Genomic DNA, 5,387 nt, shown 5'->3' with positions numbered 1-5,387 from the left:
TTATAATTCTTTCTGATAATGCACATATACGCATATTTCGGCGTTTCATTAATGGTGTTTGTATATATTGAACTTTAATTAAAAGTAATACCACAGTTGAAACGCTACTGCAATCATTCCGACCTTCAACTGAAAACGCGTTTCACAATACATGTTACATGTAACGGGATGATATAAAAGTAATTTTTGGATCAATCATAAACAATAATTTAACCTCGGTGATCCACGCATCCGCACAACTTCTTCCATCGGGATTCGCCTGTCGGGGTCGGGGTTTAGTGATTTCTGAATAAGTTCACGACAGTCTAGAGAAGAAGAATGGGTAAACGTCCTTTTGGCGTATAATAGATGTTACAGATTATATGATAAAATGTGTTGGTGTTGTTGCTGCTGTTGTTGTTGCTGCTGCTGATAATGCCGATGCTCATCTTGATATGCTTTATGGTGTGGCGATGATTGGTTATGGTAGCTGTGCTTATTCGGGGGTTTCTCTTTAAACATTGATAAAGAGTAGTTGATAAACAAACAAAACAGACGTAAAAGTTTAAGAACATTACAAACAAACGACCACTTAATTTTTTATCTAATATAAATAAGACTAATGCATTAAATGAACTTAGAATCACACAAATCAGTTACACTTCAGCTTACAATGATTTAAGTACGCAAACATTACACAATGATCACTACAAAGCAGTTTTCTAGTGGTAACATTCTTTTTCCGAGGACATGTGACACGGCTAATATGGCATTTAAACGCGGAAATACGTCTTGGGTAATTATTTTGCACTTGTTTTCCGATGAAACAACGACTTTCATGCTTCGTTTTAAAATAGTATTACAATATTACTTTAAAAGAATGGTTGCTTATTTATGTGTAACAACTTAACAAACTTAGTTGTTATGTCTTTAGAGCAATAACCGTAAACGTTAACAACGGTGAGTGCTACCACGTATGTTAGTCCAACTTGTTGACGCTCTCAAATATTAAGCTACGTTTTATATTGGTAATATTTGGAGAATTTAGCCCATATAAAAAGTATCTATAAATTCGTTGCGTGTCTTATAAATACGACTACCGCGTATGTTAGCATGACACAATCAAAGCAGGCTCGCATAGTATTAATTATTTAAGCTAAATAAACTTTATAATACCAAAATCTGTTTGTGCTGTGATTAGGCATTAACAAATATTATTTTGATAAATTAACATAATACATTAACACTTAAAGTAAAGTTATTTGTCGTTAAAATAAATAAATATACTTCTATGAGTTCAGATTCATAATGATGTTTTATATGCACATCTGAATATAATCGTTGAAATAATGTATATAAACTCGCTAGTTTAAATAATGAGACGTTTAACATGGGTTGATCCCCTACCAGAAATTGTGAAAGATGAAATCGGAGTTTAATTATTAAGACCACTTGAAACGCATACATTACAATTAATTATATAGAAACAAAGACAAGAAATTATTAATGAATATTAACTTTACAATATAAAAGGTTTCTTTCTGTCTCCCTCCCTTCCTCCCTGCCTCCTTGCCTCCATTCCTCCCTGCTTCCCTCCCTCAAAACCTCAATCCCTCACTAAATCTCTCACTCCTCCAGTGAGAAAAGAGAACTAGAGAACGAGGAGGAAAGAACGAAAGAAAGCAAGAAAGAAGAGAGAGAGAGAGAGCGAGAGAGAGAGAGGAGAGGAGAGAGAGAGAGAGAGAGAGAGAGAGAGAGAGGAGAGAGAGAGCTCTCTCGAGAGAGAGAGCGAGAGAGAGAGAGAGAGAGAGCGTAGAGATCTCTCCTAGCTCTCTCTCTCTCTCTCTCTCTCTCTCTCTCTCTCTCTCTCTCTCTCTCTCTCTCTCTCTCTCTCTCTCTCTCTCTCTCTCTCTCCCTCTCTCTCTCTCCTCTCTCTCTCTCTCTCTCTCTCTCTCTCTCTCTCTCTCTCTATTTGCGTACTTCCAATATTTTGCGCATTGTCCTTACTACAGTACAGCATAATATATATACACCCTTACATGTTTTGGTGTTTAAACATTGCGTTATTTCTAAATAGTAGGTGAAGCTTGATTACAATTTAGAAAAAGCATGTTTGATACTTGAGCTTATTTTCGGGTACGTTTAAAGTAATCTCAAGAAACAGTGGACACCTTTCCATTAACTTTTCATTGTATTATTTATAGCATAATAAAGTGTTGTAAATTGCACATGAGCATGTTTGCCGCCAAACCTTTGTGACAATCCCAATCGATGTAAGTAGTCACCAGCGGGCACAATTTGGCGGATGCATGTCTTAATGTTCGTTTCATCGTTGTGAACTATAGTCCATCAAGTCCTATAATTAGCATAATGCAGAAGAGGACACATCCTATTCGATATATTCCTACCTTCTAGTAAGCGAACAAACATCGTATTGTATACCATACAAGTAGTACTTAGCTGCTGGGCATAAGATTATTAATTGATACGACGTAGGAAATACTGGCGAAAGATATTTTAAGTAAAGTCATAAAAGAGCTTTTCAGTACCAGCATATGTATTAATAAATTGTTTTAAAAGAGATAAATACGTATAAAAAAATATGGTTAAACTGCTTTACCGATTTCAACATCTTCATTTTTAAACGGAATGAGATAACTTTTGTGCCGTAAAACACGAATAAATTAAAAAATATATATATTGTCAACCCGATTGCTTATAAAAGAATTCTGCTTACCGTTTTCTTCTCCCGCATACGTTGTCTATATGTGTATATATAAAATTGTTTATTGTACTAGTGGTTTTGTACTAGTGGTTTTGAGCTTTAATTGTAGTTGCGCATTTGATAAGCCTAAGTGTTGTGATAAGACAACTTAACATAATTTAGGTTAACAGCTTAGGGAATAAGCTGGGATATAGTTGTAGGTAGACATGATCTAATTCATTTACTCCTTGGTTGAATAACCTTACTCCTCTACTCTTCCGCAATTGCACGGATATAAAAATAAAAAGATTAGTGTACAGTGTGTTCCTATTCAAAGTTTTGAATTTATGAAACATTGATCATTAGTTAAACAATAACTCTTCTATTGACTGACAACGACCAAACACGAAAAAATGATCACTTCAACCCACTTGTACTGTATAATCGCTAATACCAAATATAAAAAACTAAATATCACACGCACACTAGTGTTCTTTTCCGATGTTTAGGTCAGAGTCTGGTTGACACCATGTGATCTGCTATGATGAAAGAAATGCATTAACACTAGATAGCGGACCATCAGCGCTGTCTTTATGACTATCTAATTCGAGAGTAAAAAGTATTATTTGCAGATTTTTTATATATATATATTTTCATCAATGATCTAATTGTATATTTTACAATGTTTATGTTGTATTAAAAACACATGTATTGCAAACGTTATTTCCATTTGAATGGGTTAACTTTTAACGTTTTACGTGCGATTAAAAAAGCGATAACTTTATTTAAAAAATGAGTTGCGTCTGAGGTTATGCAATAGCGAACAATTGCAATGCCATCAGCGCTTTGATTAAAAGGGGATTTATTCAGGAAGGGCATTTCCCTTCAGTGTGTTGGTCTCAGATTTCTTTAAATGCAGATATATAACAACAGTGTATAATGCACAATTCATTACTTGCTTGAACGAGTCAATTTTCAGCAACGACTGACTAGAAGTCAATGAAACTTCATAGAAAGCTTGATTGCAAGGAGAATGTGTTCTTACTATCAGCATGTTCTTGAACATTTCAGAAATAGTATAATAATTAATACATTATTGATACAGCTTTTCACTTGCTTGTAAGATCTTGTGTTGAGCATCTATTTGATTTAATTAGAAAATCAGTTAGATAGATCGATGTGCTTCTTGAGAATTCCACCCAAGGCTTGTGTTGGTTACGGTCTTTGAAGCTTTGCAAGTTCTAGTACGTTTACTTTCTCTCTAACCGCCGTAACCAGTCCAGCATTACGAAAATTTCCATAGTACAACTCAAATAACTGATCTTGCAAATTGTCCTCTGATGTTCAAAACAGCATGTAGATGTTCTTGTTTGTACCAAAACATGCTAATTTATATCAAACATATACATGTATACGCTATGTGTGGCTTTTACCGGTAAACATAAACAACTTTTACCACTAAAAACCAGTTGTCCCTAGACTCCATATTAATCACGCGCAGCCAATATTTATGGTTTAAATACATACCAGGGTCAGAATTACCACGTAAGGTTGGGTATCGTATAGATAATTCTGTTCAATATACAAGGTAACATTCACAATCTAGATCTTTAAACCGAAACGTATAACCTTAATATTTATCTTACACTGTGTGTATTGATCAAAACCGACCGCCAGGTAGTTCTGTTGTGTCGAACATTTAATACACTGTGCACTGCTAAAACGACAATAGATTTTATTAGGAGTTTAAGATAATTGGGTTGTTCACGTAAGTCTATTTACATTGTTTACAAGCGTAACACCTGACGAATATGTTTGGTCACTGTTTTCCTAAGTTTAACAATACCTATAAATTATAAAATCGTTATATCATGATCCTTATTTATTTTCCTGTTTGTGAAAAATGAATGACCAAGCTAGTTTAGAGCTTATAAAATGCAAAAAATAATTGTGCAGTACAGTATATAAATCATCAGTAGGAAAACGGAACTCCCTTTTTACATGATTATGTTAACATTCATACCTGTAAGACATATCGAGTGTTTAATGTATTACCTTTTTATCGCCGCTTTGGTTTCGTTTTGTGTGACCAGATTTGTATAATAAAGCTTAATACTTAGTTGCAATAATACAACTCCCAGCTATTGACCCTCCGGGTATCCGGGAGTTGCAACTGTCAACCTGATGTTCCATAGAAACTCGCCGCCTAGAATCCGGGCGGCAGTTTAATCGGAAATATAAGCCACATAAACTATTTTCTGGCATAAGTTAACAGAAATAGATCTTAAATATATCCATAATGCGCAAATTAAAGCAACGTAAATGATATGTTATGTTCGTATAATATTGATATAAACCCAAAGTCAACGGTTCTTTTAAATGTACATGTTTTTGCAAAGGACAAAGCCGAGTATTCCGAGTAATTCCGAATTCGAAAATACGCTATAGACTATCTCCGGAATCCTCGGCGAGATAGATCTCGTGTCTCGTATTACCAATCGTAAAATACCGACTATCTCCAGAACATCCGTAAGATAGATCGAATCGTCAATTCCAAACTTCGGCTTTCGGTTTGATGTATAAAGTTTTTGTTTTGAGTATTTCTCCACAATTCACACGCAAATTGATATCGGTAAAACAGGTATTGTGTTTGTAACAATGTATTAAGTTGATTGAACTCGATTTTATAGACATACGTGGGACA

General features: G+C 34.6%; 1 protein-coding gene across 2 annotated transcripts in view; it reads left to right on the top strand.

The window, feature by feature from the left end:
* Positions 1–4,307: 4,307 nt before the first annotated feature.
* Positions 4,308–5,387, top strand: part of LOC127854226 (heat shock 70 kDa protein 12A-like) — a 22,756-nt gene continuing 21,676 nt past the window's right edge. The window contains exon 1 of one of the 2 annotated variants that reach the window (XM_052389249.1): positions 4,308–4,451. The gene's annotated coding sequence lies outside the window, so the exon portion shown is untranslated. The remainder of the gene's footprint in view (positions 4,452–5,387) is intronic. The other variant, XM_052389250.1, reaches the window with a different exon arrangement.

Source organism: Dreissena polymorpha, chromosome 12, assembly GCF_020536995.1.
Source record: "Dreissena polymorpha isolate Duluth1 chromosome 12, UMN_Dpol_1.0, whole genome shotgun sequence".
Taxonomy (NCBI): domain Eukaryota; kingdom Metazoa; phylum Mollusca; class Bivalvia; order Myida; family Dreissenidae; genus Dreissena; species Dreissena polymorpha.
The sequence above is the reverse complement of the archived record's forward strand: the minus strand, read 5'-3'. Positions and strand labels throughout refer to the sequence as shown.